Source organism: Somniosus microcephalus, chromosome 14, assembly GCF_052327205.1.
Source record: "Somniosus microcephalus isolate GS21.2 chromosome 14, FLI_Smic_1.0, whole genome shotgun sequence".
In the NCBI taxonomy this organism is placed as follows: domain Eukaryota; kingdom Metazoa; phylum Chordata; class Chondrichthyes; order Squaliformes; family Somniosidae; genus Somniosus; species Somniosus microcephalus.
In genome coordinates, this window is record NC_141000.1 from 96,153,990 (window position 1) to 96,181,730 (window position 27,741).

The 27,741-nt window shown below is 48.3% G+C and overlaps 1 long non-coding RNA gene across 1 annotated transcript; it reads left to right on the forward strand.

Annotated features, from left to right (window-relative positions):
- The first annotated feature begins 274 nt into the window (after positions 1–274).
- LOC147107727 (uncharacterized) lies at positions 275–27,741 on the forward strand. Its single transcript, XR_015080856.1, has 2 exons — positions 275–1,105; positions 27,186–27,741. It is a non-coding gene; the product is annotated as an uncharacterized LOC147107727 (long non-coding RNA).

Below are 27,741 nucleotides of genomic sequence, written 5' to 3' on the forward strand. Positions count from 1 at the left end.
TTGCAGCTGCAGCCAACTTTCTCCCATTCCGCATTATACCAGCTACTGTCACAAACCCAAAACAATGTCAGGATCTTATGGTAATTATTGAAATGAGCTGGCACAGCAGACTGTGGGCAATCAGCTTAATGCCTTTTTAGCCAGCTTTGCGCCAACAGCTCACCATTCCCTCCTCCATTTCATCAGTTTCACAAAATGGGCCACTTCAGAGTCCAGGATGTGGGGAAATGAATCAACATTTACATTGAATGACATAGAATTTACAGCATAGAAACAGGCCATTCAGCCCATCAAGTCTATGCCGGTGTTTTATGCTGATGACTTCAATCTAGAGTGAGATCGGGCAGGGTGTGAAATCAGCATTGCAGCGGATCCCGTCAGTCTCCTGACTGGTGGCTTAGATTAAAATTGCCCCAGTGTATCTCAGTTCTGTGCTTAACCCCAGCCAGCCTGCAGTCCTTATATGGGCTCTCAACTGAGGGCCTGCATCACCCCTCCCCATTATAACTGAGGAGGTTATGTCACATGACATTACAGTAAAAACCATGGCAACAGAGAGGGAAGTGGGTTTCACCAGTAACTGAAGTGCAGATGCTAAAAAGCTCTCGAAAAGTAAGGGGCAAGTGTGTTTAAAGCTTACCAAAGTCTTCAGAATCTGTGGAGATCAAAATTGTTTGTTAACGTAACTCTGTTTTGAAACACATCAGGATCTGTGGTGCTCAAAACCATTTGTTTCCAGAATTCAGTATGCAAATTGATCCGAGTCTGTGGAGATCAAAAATTGTTTGTTTACAGAGTTCAATTCCTAAATTCATCAAATTATAACCGAAGAGATAATTCTTCACAATATCAGGGAAAGGTAATTGAGGAGACAAAGAGTGACTTCAGACTGCGAGTAGACAAAAGAAGGAATCCTTAGTTGAGAATTACCCAAGAATTTAAATGGTTTAACAGTGAGATTTCCCTTTTCAGATTGAACAGGAATAGTCACAGCAAGTAAAACAAGGAAAGTGAAATGGGACTGATGAGCCAGGACTGCCTCCCTGGTGCCTTGTTTCCATGGGAACACTTGGAGTCTAAGGTCCGCCCCTTTGGGGATTCCCAGGTAATCCTTGAGTGATGAAAATGGGTCACTCTTACTTCCTATCATTAGCAGCCAGAGAGAATCAGCCCCTTAATCTCCATGCGTCAGAGGACATCTATAAAATATAATTGAAAGTTGTGGTGGTTGAAGGTCAATCATCTCAGCCCCAGGACATCGCTGCAGGAGTTCCTCAGGGTAGTGTCCTAAGCCAACAATCTTCAGCTGCTTCATCAATGATCTTCCCTCCAACATAAGGTCAGAAATGGGGATGCTCGCTGATGACTGCACAGTGTTTAGCGCCATTCACAACTCCTCAGATAATGAAGCAGTCCATACCTGCATGCAACAAGACCTGGATGACGTTCAGGCTTGGGCTGCTAAGTGGTAGGTAACATTCACGCCACAGAAGTGCCAGGCAATGACTATCTCCAACAAGCGAGAGTCTAACCCCCGCCCCATGACATTCAACGGCACTACCATCGCCGAATCCCCACCATCAACATCCTGGGGGTCACCATTGACCATAAACCTAACTGGACCAACCACATCAATACTGTGGCAACAAGAGCAGGTCAGAGGCTAGGTATTCTGCGGCGAGTGTCTCACCTCCTGACTGACCAAAGCCTTTCCACAATCTACAAGGCACAAGTAAGGTGCGTGATGGAATACTCTCCACTTGCCTGGATGAGTGCAACTCCAACAACACTCAAGAAGCTCGACACCATCCAGGACAAAGCAGCCCACTTGATTGGCACCCCAACCACCACCTTAAATATTCAGTCCCTCCACCACCGGCGTACCGTGGCTGCAGTGTGTACCATCTACAAGATGCACTGCAGCAACTCGCCAAGGCTTCTTCGGCAGCACATCCCAAACCCGCGACCTCTTCCACCTAGAAGGACATGGGCTGCAGGCGCATGGGAACTACACCACCTCCAAATTCCCCTTCAAGTCACACGCCATCCTGACTTAGAAGTATATCGCCCATCCTTCATCGTTGCTGGGTCAAAATCCTGGAGCTCCCTTCCTAACAGCACTGTGGGAGTACCTTCACCACACGGCCTGCAGCGGTTCAAGAAGGCGGCTCATCACCACCTTCTCGAGGGCAATTAGGGATGGGCAATAAATGCTGGCCTTGCCAGCGACGCCCACATCCCATAAACTATTTTTTTTTAAACCAGGGAGGAGGTGCACAAGGCAGCAGGTACAGCAATGGAAGGTTCATATAAAATTAGTTCCAGTTAAAGGAATATCCATTGGAATTCAGGGTAGAATGCGGAAGGAAAGAAGGAATGGAATTAAAAACTAGGAAACTAAGCATTTATGAGAGGAGCAGCAGATCGATTTTGAGAGACACCAGGTGCTGCTGAGGCCTCACATATACCAGTAGAACTAAGCTCTGGGGTCGGGCATGCAGGGAGGTTGGGAGCCAGTGTGGGAGGAGAGGCTCGTGGGGTAGGTAAGTGCGCGGCTTCTGTGTGTCATTGGGTGGGCGAGTAGGTTGGGCAGAAAACAACTCTGCACAGGCAGGCGGGCAAGCTGGCAAGCACTTGGGATGGGTGCGCAACAGGGTAGTTAGCACTTCTTCACGCTAAGGGTGGAGGAAATCTGGGACTCTCGCCCAAAAAACAGTCGAGGGTGGGGGTCAATTGAAAATTTCAAAACTAAGATTGATAGATTTTTTGTTGGGCAAGGGTATTAAGAGTTACGGAACCAAAGTGGGTTGATTCAGTTGAGAAACAGGTCAGCCATGATCTAACTGAATGGTGGAACAAGCTCAAGGGGCTGAATGGCCTACTCCTGTTCCAATGTTCCTTCCTAATACGTAATATAAAAATAGTTGACTAAATGATCAGGGATCATCCATTCCCATTTCATAACTCCTGTTACTGGATCTACTCGGGTTCCGTGATTGCCTCAGAGCTCCATCCAATTGCTCGGTCCTAAAGCCACCGCTGCCTAGATTTCCTGCACTAAACCTTAAGGGCACATTTTCTGTTTGGAATAGCCAACGGCAGTGGAGGGTACAAGGCAAACCGGAACCAGGAGATGGCCAGTCCGACAGGATCTGGCATGCGATGAGTTTCATTTCAATTTCCTGACCTACTACCTTTTCCCTCAACATTATCTTCTTCATAACTGCTCTAAGTCTCTCTCTTCCTTACTCAGAGCTCATCACAATAGCCTTGCCTGTGCTCCCCACTCACCGAAGTCTGAAGACCCCACTCCAGCACACAAACCTTTTAGTTCTGAGACTTTTCAACACTTCGTCGAATTATCACCACCCACTCACCACCACAACACAACCCTCCCCCACTCACCACAACCCCTTCCCCACTCACCACAACCCCTTCCCCACTCACCACAACCCCCTCCCCACTCACCACAACCCCTTCCCCACTCACCACAACCCCTTCCCCACTCACCATAACCCCTTCCCCCTCACCACAACCCCTTCCCCACTCACCACAACCCCTTCCCCACTCACCACAACCCCTTCCCCACTCACCACAACCCCTTCCCCACTCACCACAACTCCTTCCCCACTCACCACAACCCCTTCCCCACTCACCACAACCCCTTCCCCACTCACCACAACCCCTTCCCCCTCACCATAACCCCTTCCCCCTCACCACAACCCCTTCCCCACTCACCACAACCCCTTCCCCACTCAACAAAGTCTCTTCCTCACTCAACACAACCAATTCCCCAGTCACCACCACAACCTCTGGTGGCCAATCGGATTGCATCAATTTCCCGCTTGGGAGGGTGTGGTTAAAAATACCCCCTCTTCCCGTAAAGATCACCTGCCAATAAAGAGGTGCATCCCTTTAAATTTGAGCTGCAGCCAACTTTCTCGCATTCCACATTACACCAGCTACTGTCACAAACCCAAAACAATGTCAGGATTTTATGGTAATTATTGAAATGAGCTGGCACAGCAGACTGTGGGCAATCAGCTTAATGCCCCTTTAGCCAGCTTTGCACTAACAGCTCACCATTCCCTCCTCCACTTCATCAGTTTCACAAAATGGGTCACTCCAGAGTCCAGGATGTGGGGAAATGAACCAACATTTACAGCACAGAAACAGGCCATTCAGGCCATCAAATCCATGCTGGTGTTTTATGCTCCACGTGATGACTTCAATCTAGAATGAGATCTGGTGCGAAACCAGCGTTGAATTAAAATTGCCCACAATCTATCTCAAGTTTGTACTTAATGCCAGCCAGCCTCAAACAGCTTGCAGTCCTCATATGGGCTCTCAACCCAGGGCCTGCATCACCCCTCCACATTATAACTGAGGAGGTTATGTCACATGACATCACAGTGAAAACCATGGCATTACAGAGAGTAATGGATTTCACCAGTAGCTGAAGTTAGGGTAGTGAAAAGCTCTCAACAAGTAAGGGGCAAGTTTGTTTAAAGATTACAAAAGTCTTCAGAATCTGTGGACATCAAAATTGTTTGTTAACGCAACTCAGTTTTGAATCTCATCAGAATCTGTGGTGCTCAAAACCATTTGGTTCCAGAATTCAGTTTGTAAATTGATCCGGATCTGTGGAGATCAAAATTGTTTGTTTACAGAAGTCAGTTCTTAAATTCTATTCTATGGTTCTAATCCCACTCCCTTGCTCGTTCCCCATAGCCCTGCAAATTTACCCCTTCAAGTTTTTATCCAATTCAATTCTGAAATTTATTATTGAATCTACTTCCACCAGCCTTTCAGGCAGTGCAGTCCAGATCACAACTCGCTGTGTAAAAAATGTTTCCGCATGTCGCCTCTGGTTCTTTTGCCAATCACCTTAAATCTGTGTCCTCTGGTTACTGACCCTTCTGCCACTGGAAACAGTTTCTCCTTATTTAGTCTTATCAAAACCCTTCAAGATTTTAAACACCTCTATAAGATCTCCCCATAAACTTCTCTGCTCTAAGGAGAACATTCCCAGGTTCTCTGGTCTCACCATGAAATTGAAGTCTTTCATCCCTGGTACCATTCTGGTAAAACTCCTTGCAGAACTCAGCAGGATATCTGAGCCATTGCACCAGATGGCTAGAAACCTGTTACACAAGAGTGCTGACAGTGGCTTCAGAGCAAGACTCAAGCCCCAGGCTCATGGCAAAACTTAGGCCTCATGGAAGAACATTTCTGGGAAAATTGGAAGATATTTAGCAGATTTGTAATGTTTTGGCATGTTTGTTATGGTATAAGTTGTGCTGTTTACCTGGGAGTAGCTGATTTGTATCTGTGTAAAATTGATTATTGTTACTCTGCTTTGTAAGCTATGAAGCACTTGAATTGTGATTTGTTTAAATTTTCTGAATATGATATTAGAGCGAGTGATGTGTGAGTGTGACACAGAGAGGGAAAAATTTGGAATTTTTAACGCCTCCCGTTAGCACCAGCAGATGGCGGTAACGGGGCACTAGAGCATTACCGCCAGGTGAGGCGAATCCAACGGCGCACACAAAATCCCGCCCCCTGCAGCACCGCAGCTAACAGTTATCGCCGGGAGCCTCAACGCCAGGTGGATTGTGACGTCAGTGAGTGTGCAATGTTCACTGGCCACCCGATGTGCGAAATTGATTGTCGCCACCCACCTTAGTGCCTGGAGGAAACAGCGACGGAGAGCTAGCATGAAGCAACAGGAAGCTGGCTCCAGGAACATTATTTAAAGTGATCATCAGTAATGAGTCGCAGCTGTAGGTTAGTGGAGTTTCAGTGCTTTCTGGTCAGTTTCAAGGTTATTTCGTATCAGGAGTGCTGTGGCTACTAAAAAGCAGCTACATTTATTCTTAAAAAATCAAACTGCTAATCTTGGTTACATTAATGGGGGCTGTACTGGCAGTCGACCTTGCCCTCCTGGATCTATGGCGGAGGGAGCGGAGCCAATGTAGCAGTCTTCCTGCCAACACATCACGCTCGCGGCTGGCTGTTCGGAGACAAGGGCTATCCGCTCTCCACCTGGCTCATTACTCCCCTCCGCAACCCCAACACTCCTGCCCAGCACTCATACAATGAGAGCCATGCTGCCACATCTGTCTTTGGCCCTTCGACTACATCATCCCTCTCTAGTGCTATAATAGTTAGTTCGATCAATACTGCCAACCCATCACCCCCACTCCTTTTTGTCCCCCCCTATCTTTCCTGAACATCTTGTAGGCAGGAATATTAAGTTCCCAATCCTCCCCTTCTTTGAACCAGGTCTCTGTTATTGCCTCTATATCATAGTCCCATGTGGTGACATAGAAACACAGAAAATAGGACCAGGAGTAGGCCATTCAGCCCCTCGAGCCTGCTCCGCCATTTAATGAGATCATGGCTGATCATCCAAATTCAGTACCCTGTCCCTGCTTTCTCCCCATATCCCTTGATCCCTTTAGCCTTAAGAAATATATCTAACTCCTTCTTGAATATATTTAATGAATTGGCCTCAACTGCCTTCTGTGGTAGAGTATTCCACAGGTTCACCACTCTCCGGGTGAAGAAATTCCTCCTCATCTCTGTCCTAAATGGCTTACCCCTTATCTTTAGACTGTGACCCCTGGTTCTGGACTCCCCCGCCATCGGGAACATCCTTCCTGCATCTAGTCTGTCTAGTCCTGTTAGAATTTTATAAGTTTCAATGAGATCCCCTCTCATTCTTCTAAACTCCAGCGAATATAAGCCCAATCGACACAATCTCTCCTCATATGTCATTCCTGCTATCCCAGGTATCAGTCTGGTGAATCTTCGCTGCACTCCCTCCATGGCAAGAACATCCTTCCTCAGATAAGGCGACCAAAACTGCACACAATACTCAAGGTGTGGTCTCACCAAGGCCCTGTACAACTGCAGCAAGACATCCTTGCTCCTGTACTCGAATCCTCTCGCTATGAAGGCCAACATACCATTTGCCTTCTTAACCGCCTGCTGCACCTGCATGCTTACCTTCAGCGACTGGTGCACAAGGACACCCAGGTCTCATTGCACTTCCCCTTCTCCCAATCTATTGCCGTTCAGACAATAATCTGCCTTCCTGTTTTTGCCACCAAAGTGGATAACCTCGCATTTATCCACATTATACTGCATCTGCCATGCATCTGCCCAATCACCCAACCTGTCCAAATCATACTGGAGTTTCTCGGCATCCTCCTTCTTAGCACACACGCCCACCCAGCTTTGTGTAGTCTGCAAACTTGGAGATATTACATCTAGTTCCCTCGTCTAGATCATTAATATGTATTGTGAATAGCTGGGGTCCTAGCACCAATCCCTGCGGTACCCCACTAGTCACTGCCTGCCACTCGGAAAAAGACCCATTTATTCCAACTCTTTGCTTCCTGTCTCCCAACCAGTTCTCTATCCAAGTCAGTACCTTACCCCCAATCCCATGTGCTTTAACTTTACACGCTAATCTCTTATGCGGGACCTTATCGAAAGTCTTCTGAAAGTCCAGATACACCACATCCACTGGTTCTCCCTTATCTATTCTACCAGTTACATCCTCAAAAAATTCCAGTAGATTAGTCAAGCACGATTTATCTTTTGTAAATCCATGTTGACTTTGTCCGATCCTGTCACTGTTTTTCAAGTGCTCTGCTATTACATCTTTTATAATGGACTCTAGCATTTTCCCCACTACCGATGTCAGGCTTACCGGTCTATAATTCCCTGTTTTCTCTCTACCACCTTTTTTGAATAGTGGGGTTACATTAGCTACCCTCCAATCCATGGGAACTGTTCTAGAGTCTATAGAATTTTGGAAGATGACCAGCAATGCATCTACTATTTCTAGGGCCACTTCCTTAAGTATCCTAGGATGTAGATTATCAGGCCCTGGGGATTTATCGGCCTTCAATCCTATCAATTTCCCTAACACCATTTCCCTACAAATACTGATGTCATTCAGTTCCTTCCTCTCATTAGAACCTATGTTCCCCGACATCTCTGGGAGGTTATTTCTGTCCTCATTTGTGAAGACAGAACCAAAGTATGTATTTAATTGGTCTGCCATTTCTTTTTTCCCCATTATAAATTCCCCTGATTCTGACTGCAAGGGACCTACACTTGACTTCACCAATCTTTGTCTCTTCACATATCAATAGAAGCTTTTACAGTCAGTTTTTATGTTCCCTGCAAGCTTAATCTCATACTCTATTTTCCCCCTCTTAAATAATCCCTTTGTCCTCCTTTACTGAATCCTAAACTGCTCCCAATCCTCAGGTTTGCTGCTTTTTCTGGCCAATTTATATGTCCTCTCCTTGGATCTTATGCTATCCCTAATTTCCCTTGTTAGCTACGGTTGAGTCACCTTTTTTATTTTATTTTTATGCCAAGCCGGGATGAACAAATTCTGTAGTTCATCCATGCGGTCTTTAAATGTTTGCCATTGCCTATCCACTGTCAACTCTTTAAGTAATGTTCCCCAATCCATCCTAGCCAACTCGTGCCTCATACCATCATAGTTTCCTTTATTTAAATTCAGGACCCTAGTCTCTGTGTCAAATACTTCACTCTCCATCTTACTGAAGAATTCTATCATATTATGATCGCTCCGCCCCAAGGGGCCTCGCACAACAAGATTGCTAATTAATTGTTTCTCATTACATAATACCCAGTCTAAGATGGCCTGATCTCCAGTTGATTCCTCGACATATTTGTCCAGGAAACTATCCCGTATACACTCCAGGAATTCCTCCTCCACAGTATTGTTACTAATTTGGTTAGCCCAATCTATATGTAGATTAAAGTCACCCATGATAACTGCTGTGCCCTTATTGAACGCATCTCTAATTTCCCATTTAATGCCATCCCCAACCTCAGCATTACTGTTTGGGGGTCTGTATACAACTCCCACTAACGTTTTCTGCCCCTTGGTGTTTCTCAGCTCTGCCCATATAGATTCCACATCATCAGAGCTAATATCCTTCCTTACTATTGTGTTAATCTCTTTAACCAACAATGCTACCCCACCTCCTTTTCCTTTTTGCCTGTCTTTCCTGAATATTGAATACCCCTGGAAGTTGAATTCCCAGCCTTGGTCACCCTGGAGCCATGTCTCCGTAATCCCAATTCTATCATATCCGTTTACATCTATTTGCGCAGCTAATTCATCCACCTTATTACGAATGCTCCTCGTATTAAGACACAAAGCCTTCAGGCTTGTTTTTTTAACACTGTTAGACCTTTTAGAATTATTATTTACTGTGGCCATGTTTGATTTAAACCCTTGATTTCTCTGACTGCCACTTTTGCTTTTCTCCTTCCTGTCTTTTGCTTCTATCCTTGCTTCCCTTTCCTCTGTCTCCCTGCATAAGTTCCCAACCCCCTGCCATTTTAGTTTAAACCCTCCCCAACAGCATTAGCAAACACTCCCCCTAGGACATTGGTCCCGGTCCTGCCAGGTGCAAACCGTCCAGTTTGTACTGGTCCCACCTCCCCCAGAACCAGTTCCAATGTCCCAGGAATTTGAATCCCTCCCCCTTGCACCTCTAGCCACATATTGATCTGAAATATCCTTCTACTTCTACTCTGATTAGCACGTGGCACTGGTAGCAATCCTGAGATTACTACATTTGAAGTCCTATTTTTTAATTTACCTCCTAACTCCCTATATTCAGCTTTTAGGACCTCATCCCAGTTTTTACCTATATCGTTGGTATCTATATGCACCATGACAACTGGCTGTTCACCCTCCCCCTCCAGAATGCCCTGTAGTGACTTGCGCCTGCAGCTCACCAACCTTATTTACCATGTTCTGTGCATTTACGTACATGCACTCCAAGCCCATCTCAGACAGCTTCACATTTGCCCCTGTCTGGGGTAGGTGGTGTTTCTGAGAGTGCAGGAGTGGCGTGTGATTGCAGATTCTCCAGTATGAATGGTATCCGGGCCTCAGCCAACCAGCTTTTGTGGTGCTCCATTGATGTACCCAGAGGAAATTGAGACCAGGTGGCCTGGTCCGTCACCTGCAGCCAATATGGCAGACCACACGCATCCTGTCGAAATTGTGCGCAGGCATCTTGCCCGCCATTTTGGGGACTTAGGAGGCCATGTAGCGTCTGAAAAATGGGGCTATGCAGCCCAATTTCTAGGCCAAAATCTTGTAGAATAAAATTAAAAACTTTGATCCCCTGTAATCCTGAACTGAGACACCCCTCCCCTGTGCTCCAGAACCCCCATTTCTCCTGAAATCAGACAGCCCTGCTAACGCTGCTGGAAGCCAGGACCCTCTCAAAGTGCTTCCAACCGTGGGAGGCCCCAGTGCCTCCAGACCCTCCCCAGTGCTTTCATACCCTCCCCGGTGGCTCCAGACCCTCCCCAGTGCCTTCAGACCCTCCCCAGAGCCTACAACCCTCCCCATTGCCTCCAGACCCTCTCCAGTGCCTTCAGACCCTCCTCAGTACCTCCAGACACTCCTCAGTGCCTTCAGTGTCATGTGTCAGGAATAACACTGTCTGGGCTAGAAATTCATTATACCCAGGAATAGGCGGTATAATTAGAAAAGTTGGAGAATTAGCGCCAGGTGCTAATACTTTAGACTGCACGCAAAATTCATGCTCACTGCTCAAAGATATCATTGGATTGCTAATTCAAGTCTTTAAGCCCAAGCTCATTGGCATTACACTCAAAGGTAAGTCCTCCCTTTATCTATTGGGGACTTGGCCTGGAGGGTGTTGCACGGAGCAGTCCCATGCAATATGGTTTTAAGTAGGTTCACGGACTCCCAGGCCGCCTGTATTTTCTGCGGCCTGGAGGAGTCCGTGTTTCACGTATATATGGAGTGTGAGAGGTTGCAGCCCCTCTTTCATTACCTGAAGGGGCTGCTCCTCGATTTTTGGTTGCACTTCAGTCCCACGCTCTTGATCTGCGGTCACCCGGTGCGGAGGGCAGCGGGCAGGTTGGAGGACCTCCTCGTAGGACTGCTCCTGGGCCTAGCCAAGAAAGCCATCAATTGGTCCAGGCAGCGGGCGGTCGGGGGGGTCGTCCAGCCCGATTGCCTGCCTCTCTTCCGCAGCCATGTTCGCGCCCGGGTGGTCCTGGAGATGGAGCACGCGGTGTCCGCCAGCACGCTTGAGTATTTCCACGACCGGTGGGCGCCGCGGGGACTGGAGTGCATCATCAACCTGGCCAACACAATTTTAATTTGATTTGTTTAAGTTTCATTTAAAGTCTTATTAGTTACAGTCAAATTTGTTAAAAGTACTGTTCAAAAGAGTACACTCAAAGGTAAGTCCTCCCTTTATCTATTGGGGACTTGGCCTGGAGGGTGTTGCACGGAGCAGTCCTGTGCAATATGGTTTTAAGTAGGTTCACGGACTCCCAGGCCGCCTGTCTTTGTTGCGGCCTGGAGGAGTCCGTTTTTCACGTTTACATAGAATGAGAGAGGTTGCAGCCCCTCTTTCATTACTTGAAGGGGCTGCTCCTCGATTTTTGGTTGCACTTCAGTCCCACGCTCCTGATCTTCGGTCACCCGGTGCGGAGGGGAGCGGGCAGGTTGGAGGACCTCCTTGTAGGCCTGCTCCTGGGCCTGGCTAAAAAAGCCATCAATTGGTCCAGGCAGCGGGCGGTCGAGGGTGTCGTTCAGCCAGATTGCCTGCCTCTCTTCCGCGGCCATGTTCGCGCCCGGGTGGCCCTGGAGATGGAGCAAGCGGGGTCCGCTGGCACGCTTGAGTATTTCCGCAACCGGTGGGTGCCGCGGGGACTGGAGTGTGTCGTCAACCCGGAAAACCAAATTTTAATTTGATTTGTTAAGTTTTAGTTGAACTTTTGTTAATTTACAGTCAAATTTGTTTTTGGTCCAAACTAAAAGAGTACACTCAAAGGTAAGTCCTCCCTTTATCTATTGGGGACTTGGCCTGGAGGGTGTTGCACGGAGCAGTCCCGTGCAATATGGTTTTAAGTAGGTTCACGGACTCCCAGGCCGCCTGTCTTTGTTGCGGCCTGGAGGAGTCCGTTTTTCACGTTTACGTAGAATGTGAGAGGGTGCAGCCCCTCTTTCATTACTTGAAGGGGCTGCTCCTCGATTTTTGGTTGCACTTCAGTCCCACGCTCTTGATCTACGGTCACCCGGTGCGGAGGGCAGCGGGCAGGTTGGAGGACCTCCTTGTAGGCCTGCTCCTGGGCCTGGCTAAAAAAACCATCAATTGGTCCAGGCAGCGGGCAGTCGAGGGGATCGTTCAGCCAAATTGCCTGCCTCTCTTCCGCGGCCATGTTCGCGCCCGGGTGGCCCTGGAGATGGAGCACGCGGTGTCCGCCGGCACGCTTGAGTACTTCCGCGACCGGTGGGCGCCGCGGGGACTGGAGTGCATAATCAATTCGGACAACACGGTGGCATAGTGGTTAGCACTGTTGCCTCACAGCGCCAGGGACCCGGGTTCGAATCCAGCCTCGGGTGACTGTGTGGAGTTTGCACATTCTCCCCGTGTTTGCGTGGGTTTCCTCCGGGTGCTCCGGTTTCCTCCCACAGTCCAAAGATGTGTGGGTTAGGATGATTGGCTATGATAAATTGACCCTTAGTGTTAGGGGGATTAAATACGTGGGGTTACGGGGATAGGGTGGGATATGTGTTAGTGTAGGGGTTACGGGGATCGGGTGGGATATGTGTCGGTGCAGGCTCGATGGGCCGAAATGGCCTCTATCTGCACTGAGGGGTTTCTGTGATTCTGTGAACACGATTTTAATTTGATTTGTTAAGGTTTATTTAAAATTTGATTAATTTACAGTCAATTTGTTTATGTAATTAATCATAAGAGTACACTCAAAGGTAAGTCCTCCCTTTATCTATTGGGGACTTGGCCTGGAGGGTGTTGCACGGAGCAATCCCGTGCAATATGGTTTTAAATAGGTTCACGGACTCCCAGGCCGCCTGCCTTTTCTGCGGCCTGGAAGAGTCCGTGTTTCACGTTTATGCAGAGTGTGAGAGGTTGCAGCCCCTCTTTCACTACTTGAAGGGGCTGCACCTCGATTTTTGGCTGCACTTCAGTCCCACGCTCCTGATCTTTGGTCACCCAGTGCGGAGGGGAGCGGGCAGATCGGAGGACCTCCTCGTAGGACTGCTCCTGGGCCTGGCCAAGAAAGCCATCAATTGGTCCAGGCAGTGGGCGGTCGAGGGGGTCGTCCAGCCCGATTGCCTGCCTCTCTTCCGCGGCCATGTTCGCGCCCAGGTGGCCCTGGAGATGGAGCACGCGGTGACCGCCGGCACGCTTGAGGCATTTCGCGACCGGTGGGCGCCGCGGGGACTGGAGTGCATTGTCACCACCGGGAACCAAATTCTAATTTAATTTGTTAAGTTTTATTTAAAGTTTTATTAATTTACAGACAATTTGTTTAAGTAATCAATCAAAAGAGTACACTCAAAGGTAAGTCCTCCCTTTATCTATTGGGGACTTTGCCTGGAGGGTGTTGCACGGAGCAGTCCCGTGCAATATGGTTTTAAATAGGTTCACGGACTCCCAGGCCGCCTGCCTTTTCTGCGGCCTGGAGGAGTCAGTTTTTCACGTTTACACAAAATGTGAGAGGTTGCAGACCCTCTTTCATTATTTGAAGGGGCTGCTCCTCGATTTTTGGCTGCACTTCAGTCCCACGCTCCTGATCTTTGGTCACCCGGTGCGGAGGGGAGCGGGCAGATCGGAGGACCTCCTCGTAGGACTGCTCCTGGGCCTGGCCAAAAAGGCCATCAACTGGTCCAGGCAGCGGGCGGTCAAGGAGGTCGTTTGGTCCGATTGCCTGCCTCTCTTCTGTGGCCATTTTCGCACCCGGGTGGCCCTGGAGCTGGAGCACGCAGTGTCTGCCGGCATGCTTGAGGCCTTCTGCGACCGGTGGGCGCCGCGGTGACTGGAGTGCATTGTCACCACCGGGAACCAAATTCTAATTTAATTTGTCAAGTTTTATTTAAAGTTTTATTAGTTACAGATTATTTGTTTTAGCACCCAAAACAAAAAGAATACACTTAAAGGCAATGATAAGGAGCATGGAGGAGACCACCTCCAACAGTGCACAGGGCTCTACGCACACCACGGAGGCCATCATTACCAGTCTGCAAAGGATGGTGGACACCCAGAGAGACCGTGGCGACCCAAACCTGATGCCGCATGTAATGGGCGATCTGGCAGCTTCCACTGCAGCGCAGGCGGAAGCGTCGCAATGTCTTAGTGCTTTAATGCAGTCTATGCTTGGTGGCATCCAATCTCAAACTGCTCTCATGCAGGCTCAGATGCCACGCAAGCTCTGACTGCTGCCATTGTGGTTGGGTCTACCACCATCAACAGGGGCTTTCACGGTGTCACAGCAGGCCAGCAATCTGTGCTCCAACAGATTGCTAGGGATGGTATGGGTGCTGCCCAAGGGGAGTGGCAGTGGGTCAATGGAGCAGGAAGCTGCTGTCCTCTCTCAGGATGACAGCATTCCTGCTCCCACCACTGCCACTCTGCCATTGCCCTTGTCGCTGCCTGCCATCCAGCCAGCCCAGACTGCTGCTGCCCATGCTGAGGTGGTGTAGTGTACAACCGGGCCTTCCAGACCCAGAGCTGGTCAAGGGTGCCCTGCAAGGCCATCTGAAGTCTCCCGCACCTACACACAGCAGTCTTCCACCAGCCCTGCTGCAGCCACTGGGCCAACACTTCGTAGGAGCACTAGAGTAGGCAAAGGCACAGTAACAAGAGGCACTAAGGGATTGCACAAGGGTGAATAGGTAATATTGTTGTTGTAAATATGTGTTCACTGATTTTTGATCAATTTATTAATTCAGTTTGGATTATTTTGTGGTGTCTCTCAGTTCAGCTTTGCACTATGATACGGCCTGCGACAGGGATGGAATGATGGGGATGTGGTGAGCAATGGGGATCTGGGGTTTAATTTATCAGAACTGCAGTCTGATGAGGCGATCACGGACCACCCTTCCAGAAGGCCGATTGAGCGGCTGTCTCCTCCCTTGCTCCTGTTCCTCCTCCTCCTCCTCCTCTTCTTCCTCCTCCTCCTCCTCCTCCTCTCCCTCTTCCTCCTCTTGAGGGTCCCGCAATCCCTGGTGGCAAGGGCTGGGCCTTCATGATGGCCAAGTTGTGGAGCATGCAGCAGACCACGATGAAATGGGACACCCGCTATGCCGAGTACTGGAGGGCTCCTCTGGAGTGGTCGAGGCAGTGGAACCGTTGCTTGAGCACCCCGATTGTCTGCTCGATGATGTTCCTGGTGGCATGGCGGCATGGCTCTCATTATATGAGTGCTCGGCAAGAATGTTGAGGTTGTGAAGGGGAGTAATGAGCCAGATGGCGAGCGGATAACCCTTGTCTCCGACCAGCCAGCCGCAAGCTTGACGTGCTGGCTGGAGGAGTGCTAGCGTAGGATGAAGGCATCGTGGTTGCTGCCAGGATAGCGGCATTCATATTGAGGGTTCACTGTCTGCGGTCGCACACCAACTGCACATTAAGTGAGTGTTTACGATTACGGAAGATCTCAGGATTGTTATGCGGTGCCCACAAAACCATGTGGGTGCTGACGTAATAAAACTCACTACACACTTGGTTTGAGCATAAAGCAAGGCTTTAATCAACTTGTTTCAGAACATGAAGGTCTAGTTGTATTTCACTAGCCCCTTGTCTTACAAAATGTCCCTGGAAAGCTGGGCCCACGCCCGAGTATTTATACTCCTTGGACGGCGCCACCAGCTGGCCGTCCAGCGTTATTTCATAAGTAGTTTCTTGATGATGAGATTTATAACATTCTTCCTGCCTAAAAGATTTGGAAGTCCGACGACTTCCTCTTAACGGATTAGGCAGACCACGAATAGCCGCAGTCTTTTAGATTTTTGTTTATGGCCAGAAGGCACGTCTCCTGGACCATGTCTTGGTCCCTGGGCCGCTTGATCCGTACTGGTGGATCGACAGGGCCCGTGTTGCACTGATCGACCCGAGGGAGGCTGGGGAGATCGTGACTCCGGGTGTGGGTCCCCACAGGCGCAGAACTGGCTGCATCCCGTTGGTTAGCCAGGGATTGACCATGTCATCGATGCATGGTAGTGGGTAGGCATCCAGGTCGGTATATTGGTTAATAGTTTGCGAGTAATCGATGCAAAGATGTTTCTTGTGTTGCTTCAGAGGATTTTTAACAATGACGACTTGAGCCTGCCAGGAAGATGAACATGGCTCAATGATACCGTCAGCTAGAAGGCAAGAGATTCCTGCCTCGATAAAGGCTCGATCATCTTGGCTGAAACGTCGTGATATAGTGACTATGGGCTTACATCGGGGGGAAAGATTGGCAAACAATGAGGGCTCGTCGAGTGAAGCCACCGAATGCACACAAAACAGTACTTTGGAAATAGTAAGCTCTGGCTTTGACCCTCCAAACTCGAAAGTGAGTCTTTTGTGTTGTTTCTGGAAATCCTGTCCCAGGAGCACATCACTGCATAGGTTCTTGAGCACCCCGAGCCGGGTGGAGAAATAAGTGCAGCCATTGAGGATAAGGTCTGTGATAAAAATGCTAACTTCCGGGAAGTTATGTCATCACTTCCTGTGAACTATGAACTATGAACTGTGTACATACCTCACTTCCTGTCATATGTCACTTCCTGTTGGACTGGTATAAATACTGGTCTGTTCAGTATTGTAAGAGGCTTCTACCAGAGGCATGGTAAAGACCTCTCTTGTATATAGTGTGTTTATAAGTTACTTAAAGTCTCCTTTTTCTTACATCAATTTAAGTAACTTAGTATTCACACTGACACATACTAGACCTTCAGACAAACTCGGAAGTTAAGGATCCAGGGAACCACCCATCATGGAGAAAATCCTTAGACCTATTCGTCTGGACTTGGACCCGAATACACCAGCAGCTGGCAGGGTATGGAAGCATTGGTATCGTACTTTTGAGAATTTTCTGGATGAATGTAAAGTGGATGCTCCTGCTAAATTGAAGATACTTGTCAATTATGTGACCCCAAAAGTGTTCGAATATGTTGATGACTGGGATAATTACGAAGAGGTGATTCGGGCACTTAAGAAACTGTATGCGAAGACCCCAAATGAGGTCTATGCTAGACATCTACTGGCCACAGCCCGACAAGGGCCAGGGGAATCAATTGACGAATTCCTGCAAGAACTTCGCAGGCTCAGCGTAGATTGTAACTTTCAGGCAGCCTCAGCTGAGCTGTACCGCCAAGAAATGATTCGTGATGCTTTCATCTGCGGGATTGCCTCTCCATTTATACGCCAGCGTCTACTAGAAAGTAAAACACTTGAGCTACAAAAAGCTTTTGACCTAGCTTGTTCACTGGATTTGGCAAAGAGAAATGCAGACCTCTATCAGCTGCCCAGATCTCGATCTGCTGCTGTAGCTGCAACCAGACAATTCAAGCGGTCTCAGGTGAACCCTATCATGGGGGAATCTAATTCTGATAATTCTGATGAAGAAGAGGAGGACGACCCCACTTTAGCAGCCTCTTGGCAATCTAGGAAGGAATGCTTCTATTGTGGAGATGCTTTTCACCCTAGGAAAACCTGCCCTGCTCGCAATGCAATCTGCAGTTATTGCGGGAAAAAAGGACACTTTGCTAAAGTTTGCCTATCAAGGGCCTCTACGAGGGCCAATCCAGCTAAGGCCTACCGAACTGCCCCAATTAGGGCCTATCAAGATGCTCCAGCTAGGACCTATCAAGCTTCCTCTCGAGCTCTCTCCCGAAGAAGCACACCGAGAGTTTTAGCCACTCTCTGTGCAACGACACCAATTACAGCTGCTTGCCCACAGAACCTGTCTCAGGCAGCCACAAAAATTTCAATTAAAGGGCATACCTTAGATGCCTTAATTGACTCAGGAAGTACTGACAGTTTCATTAAGGAACAGATTGTTGCGAAATTGAAACTACATGTCTTCCCATCGGACCAGGCAATTGCGATGGCCCAGTCATCACTTAATACCAGAATCTCCGGCTTTTGTGTTGTTGATATGACACTTCATGGTCGTATGTATCCCTCCACCCGACTTTCGGTGCTCAAAGACTTATGTAGTGATCTCCTCTTAGGGCTGGACTTCCAAAAACAGCATAAGAAACTCACCATTGAGTTTGGTGGATCCAAACCCGGACTTACTATTTCTAATATACCATCTAAATTACCATTTTGTGCATTATCAGCAGCTTCACTTGATGAACCCTCATTATTTGCCAGTATTCCGCCTCAATGCCAACCGATAATAACGAAATCGCAGCGCTTTAATCAGGAAGACCAATCTTTTATTGCGGCTGAAATCTCTCGACTTCTAGCAGAGGATATCATTGAACCATGTTCGTCGCCCTGGCGGGCTCAAGTCGTCATTGTCAAGAACCCTCTAAAACCTCACAAACAGCGACTATGCATCGATTATTCGCAAACCATCAATCAATATACCGACTTGGACGCCTACCCATTGCCACGCATTGATGATATGGTTAATAAACTGGCCGAATACAAAGTGTTCTCAACTTACGACTTAAAAAGTGCCTATCATCAGGTACCCTTGAAGGTCTCAGATAAGCAGTACACAGCCTTTGAGGCTAATGGACGGCTGTACCAATTTCGTCGCCTCCCATTCGGGGTTACTAATGGAGTGGCTGTCTTTCAACGGGCAATGGATGGCCTGGTTAAGCAGGAAAACCTAAGGGACACTTTTCCCTATCTTGATAACATTACCATTGCAGGTCACGATCAACAGGAACACGACTCCAACCTCCAAAAATTTCGGGATGCCCTCCATCGCCGTAATTTGACCCTGAATGAATCCAAATCTGTTGAGTCGCAACCGACCATCAACATCCTTGGCTACTGCGTAGGCAATGGTATCATTAAGCCAGACCCAGAAAGACTTCGCCCGCTCCAAGAGCTCCCGTCACCTAAGAATCCGGCTTCTTTACGTCGGGCTCTCGGTCTGTTTGCATACTACGCTAAATGGATTCCTCATTTTTCGGACAAAATCCAACCCTTGCTGCATGCTAGATCATTTCCACTGGGAACAGCGGCTGTTGCAGCCTTTAACCTTCTCAAAAAACAGTTGGAGAAAGCGGCTCTTCACTCCATCGATGAGAATCTCCCTTTCGTGGTTGAATGTGATGCCTCGGAGGTGGCGATCTCGGCTACTCTGAATCAGGAAGGTCGTCCTGTAGCATTTATGTCCAGGACCTTACAAGGTGCCGAGCTACATTATCCTCCGGTTGAGAAAGAAGCCACAGCCATCATAGAGGCAGTACGGAAGTGGAACCATTTTCTAGCTCGCCAGCACTTTACATTGATCACGGACCAACGATCAGTCGCCTTCATGCTCGATAATCGAAAACGAACCAAAATTAAGAATAATAAAATACAACTTTGGAGGATGGAACTGGCCTCTTTTGGTTATACCATTCTCTATCGGCCTGGCAAGGAGAATGTGGCCCCGGACACCCTCACACGGGCATTCTGCTCCACTATGTCATCCTCCACTCTCATGGATGTCCACAATGGTTTGTGTCATCCTGGCGTTACGCGCATGCTACATTTCGTACGATCACGGAATCTCCCTTTTTCCACTGGAGATGTAAAGAAAATATGCTCAGAATGCCGGCTTTGTGCGGAATTAAAACCTCAGTTCTTCCGCCCCTCAGATGGTATACTCATACATGCAACCCAACCGATGCAACGACTTAGCATCGATTTTAAGGGCCCAGTGCCCTCTTCAACTCGGAACACATATTTGCTCACCATGATCGACGAATATTCACGTTTTCCGTTTGCCTTCCCCTGCTCCAATATGCTGGCGTCCACAGTAATCTGCTGCCTTGAGCAGGTATTTTCTCTCTGTGGCATGCCGGCTTATATTCACTCAGATCGGGGTCCATCCTTTATGTCAAGGGAACTCAAGGACTACCTCTCAGAACGGGGAATTGCTACAAGCAAAACAACACCATACCATCCCATCGGAAATGGGCAGGTAGAGAGGTATAACGGTATCATCTGGAATTCCGTACGTCTCGCTTTAAGATCTCGGGGCCTACCAGACCAGCAATGGGAAACAGTGCTTCCGGATGCATTGCACTCTATACGGTCCCTGCTTTCTACAGCCACAAATACTACACCTCATGAGCGGTTCTTTGGATTCCAGCGTCGCTCATCTCATGGGACATCACTCCCGTCATGGCTAACTACTCCTGGACCTGTGTTACTCCGAAGATATGTTCGGACGTCTAAAAATGACCCTCTTGTAGACGAGGTCGAACTAACCGATGCCAACCCCACCTATGCAAACATACGATATTCCGACGGCCGAGAATCTACCGTATCATTACGGGATCTGGCTCCCTGCCCACCAGGACCTAGTGGGACATCGGGTGATGGCATTTCACCAGGAAACTCTTGGGACCTATCGGGTACCCCTCTCCAGGATCCTGATCGGACACCAACTAGCTTGGTGCCGGTAGAACCCCGTGCTCAAGGTTGCGACCCTCCCAGTACCGCGCATGAAAGTACTGATCCGCCACAGACCAGCTCTGCACCTCCCTCTGAACAGAGGCAGTCCGACTTTGAACCTATTGGGGCTCGTACTCGAAGCCATGATCTCCCCGACCCTTCACAGGGCAATCCAGGCCACACAGACTCTGACCAATGGCCAACCGCATGTAAGCGGACCAGCGACCCTCTACGACGGGAATCCAAACGGGTGCGACTCTTCCTTGTTCGGCGGCTGCGGACCAAAAGGTAGACCACAGCCTCCTAATCCTGCAGGAGGGAAGAATGTGATAAAAATGCTAACTTCCGGGAAGTTATGTCATCACTTCCTGTGAACTATGAACTATGAACTGTGTACATACCTCACTTCCTGTCATATGTCACTTCCTGTTGGACTGGTATAAATACTGGTCTGTTCAGTTTTGTAAGAGGCTTCTACCAGAGGCATGGTAAAGACCTCTCTTGTATATAGTGTGTTTATAAGTTACTTAAAGCTTACTTTAAAGTTACTTGATGGTAAGTCTCCTTTTTCTTACATCAAGGTCGACAAGACAAAAGCCAGAAGAATTGGTGGTCAGTGTCGTCAGAGCCATTGCAATTTCCCTGTCTGAGGGGTAAATACACAGTTTTAACTTACTGACAGCCCACTCACTAATGAAGCTGTCAGAGCTGCATGAGTCGATTAGTGCACTCAAAATGTGTCCATTTACCGAAACCTTCATGGCTGCATGGGACAGACTTTGGGGAAAAACAGCTGTGATGGGAGATGGGGCAGTTTTACCCTTGACAGCTGTAACCTTAGTAGTGGTTCTTGGGGGAGGAGCAGTTTTATAGATTGCAGCTGTAAACTTAGTAGTGGCTCTTGGGGGAGGAGCAGATTTATAGATAGTAGCTGCAAAACTAACAGGAGCTCTCGACTGGTATACCTTAGAAAAGTGGCCTTTCTTACTAACAGTGGCTCTTGGCTGGCATACCTTAGAAAAGTGACCTTACTTGCTGCAATGATTGCAGGTTGCATTACGAGCAGGACAAAATTTCCTATAATGGAACGCACCTCCACAGAAGAAACACTTCCTTCTGGATTGCCAAGATGCCGCTAGGGCGGGGTCATCATCAGTGTAGGTTTCTAGGGTAGGGTTGCCACCAGCCAGGTTGGAGTCGTCATCCCCGAGGGCTTCTGCCCGAGGCCTGTCGAAGGAGTCACTAAAAGTGATAACAGCAGCCCATGCATGTGGTGAAAGATAGGTATCTGCATTCCTCTTTGCTAAGTCCAGAGAACATGCCTGGTCATAGGCAGCCTGTAACTTGAGGGTTTTATTCTCCAACAGACGCTGACGTATGAAGGGAGATGCAATCCCATTAATAAAGGAATCACGAATTAACTCCTCCTGGTACTGCTCAGCTGTAACAGCTTTAAGATTACAATCCTTGCTGAGCCTGCGAAGTTTCTGAAGGAATTTGTCAAGTGATTCCCCGGGTTCTTGTCGAGTTGTGGCCAGTAGATGCCGAGCAAAAATTTCATTTGGGGACTTGATATATAGCTGCTGTAGTATTTGGATAGCGGCGTCATAGTCTACACAGTCTTTGATATAATCAAACACATGAGAGGATACATAATTCGCAAGTATCTCTAATCTATCAGGAACATTTTCACCACACACCCTGAGGAAGTTGCTGAAAGTACGATACCAGTGTTTCCATACCTTAGCAGCTGTAAGTGAATTCGGGTCCAGGTTGAGACGGGCGGGGCTGAGTAGTTTCTCCGTGATGGATCAATTACTTGTCTGAGTTCCCTTCTACGGTTCGAGTCATAGCTGGCTGATCCCAAAATCACCCAAAGTGTGGAGTCAATATCAAGTTGATTAAATTGACATAATAAAACTCAGTACGCACTTGGTTTGAGCATAAAGCAAGGCTTTAATCAACTTGTTTCAGAACATGGAAGTCTAGTTGTATTTCACTAGCTCCTTGTCTTACAAAATGTCCCTGCAAAGCTGGGGCCCACGCCCGAGTATTTATACTCCTTGGATGGCGCCACCAGCTGGCCGTCCAGCGTTATTTCATAAGTAGTTTCTTGATGATGAGATTTATAACAGGTGCAGTCAATGGCGCCCTGCACCATGGGGAAGCCCATTATCCTGGCAAAGCCACATGCACGTTCGTCGTGCTTCTCCCTGGTGATGGGGAAGGAAATGTAGTCCCTTCTCCTGGTGTAGAGAGCCTCTGTGACTTCCCGAATGCAGCGATGGACGGCGAACTGCGAGATGTTCGCTATATCTCCTGTTGCAGACTGGAAGGATCCGCTGGCGAAGAAATTGCGGCCGACAGTGACCTTGACTGCCACTGAGAGAGCCATGGTCACTCTGATCTGAGGCTGGAGGTCTGGTTGCAGGAGGTGGCAGAGTTCTGTGAACACCTCCTTGCTGAAGCGGAGCCTTCTAATACACTGCTCCTCGCTTAATTGGAGGCAGGAGAAGTGCTCTTGGAATACCTTCGGAGGGTAAGGCCTCCTGTTGACAGCCCTGATCGCCCTCCTCCTCTCTCTGGCCACATGTTCCGATCTTTCTTGCTGCCTCCACTCCCTCCGCAGTAGATCCTGGAGGGCGAGGTCGACTGCCAGTACAGTCCCCATTAATGTAACCAAATGTAGCACTTTGATATATTGTGAGAATAAATAGAGTCATAGTCATAGAGTTATACAGCACAGAAAGAGGCCCTTCGGCCCATCATGTCTGCGCCGGCCATCAAGCCCTGTCTGTTCTAATCCTATTTTCCAGCACTTGGTCCATAGCCTTGTATGCTATGGTGTTTCATGTGCTCATCTAAATGCTTCTTGAATGTTGTGAGGGTTCCTGCCTCTACCACCCTTTCAGGCAGTGATTTCCAGATTCCAACCACCCTCTGAGTGAAAAAGTTTTTCCTCAAATCCCCTCTAAACCTCCTGCCCCTTATCTTGAAACTATGCCCCCTGGTTATTGACCTCTCTACTAAGGGGAAAAGTTCCTTTCTATCTACCCTATCTATGCCCCTCATAATTTTGTATACCTCAATCAGGTCCCCCCTCAGCCTTCTCTGCTCTAAGGAAAACAACCCCAGCCTGTCCAGTCTCTCTTCATAGCTGAAGCACTCCAGCCCAGGTAACATCCTGGTGAATCTCCTCTGCACCCTCTCCAATGCAATCCTTCCTATAGTGTGGCGACCAGAACTGCACACAGTATTCCAGCTGTGGCCTAACTAGCGTTTTGTACAGCTCCACCATAACCTCCCTGCTCTTATATTCTATGCCTCGGCTAATGAAGGCAAGTATCACATATGCCTTTTTAACCACCTTATCTACCTGTCCTGCTGCCTTCAGGGATCTATGTACATGTAACTAATTGTTAGTAACCACAACACTCCTGATACTAAACAACCTTTGGATGACTGAATTAAACTGTTGCACAATGTCAAACTGACAAGGAAGCAGTGAACAGCACTAACCTGACAGCTGCGACACATTGCTCATGATCCCTTTAAGGAGCACCCCTGGAGCCACCAGCCGCCTGCTTGACAAGGGCCTTCTCTCCCTGTTGCTGTTGGGGCGAGGCACTAAGGCAGGAGGCGACAATTAATTTTGCAAATTGGGTGCCCAGTGAGCGATGCACACTCACTGACATCGCGATCTGCCTGGCGCTGAGGTCCTCGGCGGTTACACGTAGCGGCGGCACTACGGGGGGGAGGGTGGATTTGGCGTGCGTCGTTGGATTCACTTCGCCCCGGCGCTACTGCATCAGCGTCCCATTAGCGCACCCGCCAGGCACTAACTGGAGGTGCTAACCAACTGAATTTTTCCCCCAGAATCTATTTGGAAAAATAGAAGAGCTCTTACGCTATTGGGCGTATACGATAGGTCACCAAATAGTGGGAAGAAGATAGAGGAGCAAATTTGCAAAATACAGAAAGATGCAAGAACTACATCTTTCTTCAAGTGGGACATCAATTATCCTAATATAGATTGGATTGAAAAAGTGTAAAGGGCAAAGAGGGGGAGGACTTCCTGAAATATGTAGAAGAGAAATTTCTTGATCAGTGTGTTTCCAGCCAAATGAGGAAGGAAGCAGTGCAGGATCTAGTTCTAGGGAATGAAGTGGGGCAAGTGCAGCATGTTTGGGTGGTTACCATTTGCGGAATAGTGATCATAATATCATCAGCTTTAGAATAGTTATGGAAAAGGTACAATCAAGCATAAAAATACATAACTGGAGGAGGGCTAATTTCAGTGAGTTGAAAAAGAATCTGGCCTAGGTGGATTGGAATCAAAAATTGGTAGGCAAAACTGTAATTGAACAATGGGAGGCCTTCAAAGAATAGGTGGTTTCGTACAGAATAGACACATTCCCATGAGAGAGAAAGGAAGGGCATCCAAAGCTAGAGCTCCTTGGATGACTAAAGATATAGCGGTTAAAATGAGACAGATAAAGGAGGCTTATGACAATTGGAAGGTTCATACTACAATGGAGAACCAAGCTGAACATAGAAAGTACAGAGGAGATCTAAAAAAGGGAATAAGAGGGGCAAAGAGAGAGTTTGAGAATAGATTACCGGCTAACATAAAAGGGAACTCAAAAGTCTTTTATAGATGTATAAATAGTAAAAGGGTAGTCAAAGGAAGGGTGGGACTGATTAGCGACCAAAAAGGAGATCTTCTTGTGAAGGCAGAGGGCATGGCTGAGGTACTAAATGAGTACTTTGCATCTGTCTTCACTAGAGAAGAGGATGCTACCAATGTAGCAGTAAAGGAGGAGGCAATCGCAATATTGGATAAGATAAAAATAGATAAAGAGGGTGGGCTAAAAATTCGGTATCGCTGCGCCAGGTCTTTAGTGCCCGAAATTTAGCGCTGGGCCGGATTCCCCTAGCGCCCACCTGAAATTCAGTAGCGCCGCCCCAAGACGGAGGCGGGCGCTATTGGAGGGTTTGGCCGCCTCGTTTGGGGTGAAGAATGTCAGTTTCCGGCGCCCAGCTGCCGCTGCGGCAACCGATGCAGTGCGGCAGGCTGGGGTACTGCAGGCCTCCTCCTTCTCTTAAGGAGGAGCTGCCTGCAGCCGTGAGATCGCCGCTGGATTCCCCCGTCAAATGAGCCCGGCACCACGGAGAAGTGCCGGGCTCGCGGGAGTCACACACCAATGTGGGGTGGTGCAGGAGTCCGGGGAGGGAGGTGCGGCCAGGCGGCCGCCGGGAAAGCGGCCGGCCGCCCCTCCACCTTTATGCGCCGGCCTCTCGGAGCTGTAAGGCACCGTTTTGCAAACGCTGTTTGCGGCCGCGACGGGCGAGGCGGCCGCAACTGAATTTGGCCATCGGGACGGATTACCATTGGAAACGGGGCGCTGCGCACACCGATGATGTCATCGGTGCCGGCGCAGCGCTACCGGCTAACGCCGATGTTAGGGACCAACTCAATTTCGGGCGCTAAAAAACTTCCGGCGCAAACCACTTTATAGCCAATAAGTGGACGCAAATGCGACTGAATTTCTAGGCCGGTGTACTTAAAAGGTTGGCAGTCCTCAAAGTAGGAAAGTCACCTGGTCCGGATGGAATGCGTCCTAGGCTACTGAGGGAAGTAAGGGTAGAAATTGCAGAGGCTCTGGCCACAATCTTCCAGTCCTCCTTGGATATGGGGGTAGTGCCAGAGGACTGGAGGATAGCAAATGTTACACCCCTGTTTAAAAAAGGGGAGAGGGACAAACCTGGCAACTACAGGCCAGTCAGCCTAACGTCGGTACAGATGCAACACATACCACATCACTCTCTACCTCCAATCTCTCACACAACCCCCATAGTCTCAGACACACCCGATTCCTCATTACGCACCATCTCCAATCTCACACACCACAACCATACTCTCAGACCCACCATATTCCCCATCGCTCACCAACTCCAATCTCACACACCACACGCATACCACATTCATACTGTCAGACCCACCATATTCCCCTTCACTCACCAACTCCAATCTCACACACCACACGCATACCACATTCATACTCTCAGACCCACCACATTCCCCATCACTCAACATGTCCGATCTCACACACCATACCTGTACTCTCAGACACACCACATTCCTCATCACCCACCATCTCCAATTTCACACATCATACCCGTACTCTCAGAAAAACCACCTACCCCATCACTCACCATCTGCAATCACACATCCACACAAATTCGATCTCTCACTTACTTGCTCCACTACATCAACACCTTCAGTCACAGCACCCCACCTCCACCATTACCCCACCTCACCCAACATGTCATCTCATGAGCTGTCTGCCACTATACAGAAAGGAACCTTGGGTCTAGCACACGTCTGTCACACACCAGACTCTACACTTTGTACTTGATGCAAAACATTGATAGAAATGAAAGCCAGTCGTTGGCACAGAGAAGGTGAACCCAGAATATTACACTAAGTCCTGTCATGCAAAGTGAAGAAAAAGAGATGTAATTTAAGTGAATGAAAAGTGCTTTTCTAACTCAAAGGGTGCTCAATATTTGGAATGATCCACCAGGTAAGGGGATGAATTCAAGATGTTGGAGGAGTTCACCGTACAGTTGGTTGCTAGGCTGGGGGAACTGGTTTTCTGGTGCTGAAGTCAATTGGTCAAATGGTCTTTTCTTCTCTCCTTATAGCCCTGCTATAGTGATATTACAAATTGCAGACCAATCCATCGAGACCCCAAAAATGTCGCAGGAACCAAGTAGAAGAATTGACGCTTTCTTGATGGTCTGTTAGAGACTGGTCGACGATGATGACAGCACTCGATGAGAAATATCCCAGGCTGTGCCAACAATGGCCAGAATATGTCCTCCTCACTTGCTGTTACTACCTCTGGCAATGTGACTGGCTTCCAAATGAACAGAGCACTGTCATTCAGAACAGCATGGAGATGATCGTGAAAGACAATCTCAGCGTCATTAGACAGCATGTGGCTGAGTCTCTCATCATTATGGCTTCCCTTAGGGCGACCACATTGATCAAGGCACATAAGCAAAGCTAGGAAGCATCATGTAACCTCCTGGTTGCCATTGGCTTAGGGTTTTTACAAGAATTGCTGGTGGTTACATTCCAAGCTATGAAGAAAGGGTATCCATCCCATGTTTATATGGTGAAAACATTGATAAGGCTGTCATCAGCCCATGTCCACGGGATGGTACCTTTAATAAAGATTATGATTCCTGTACTGAT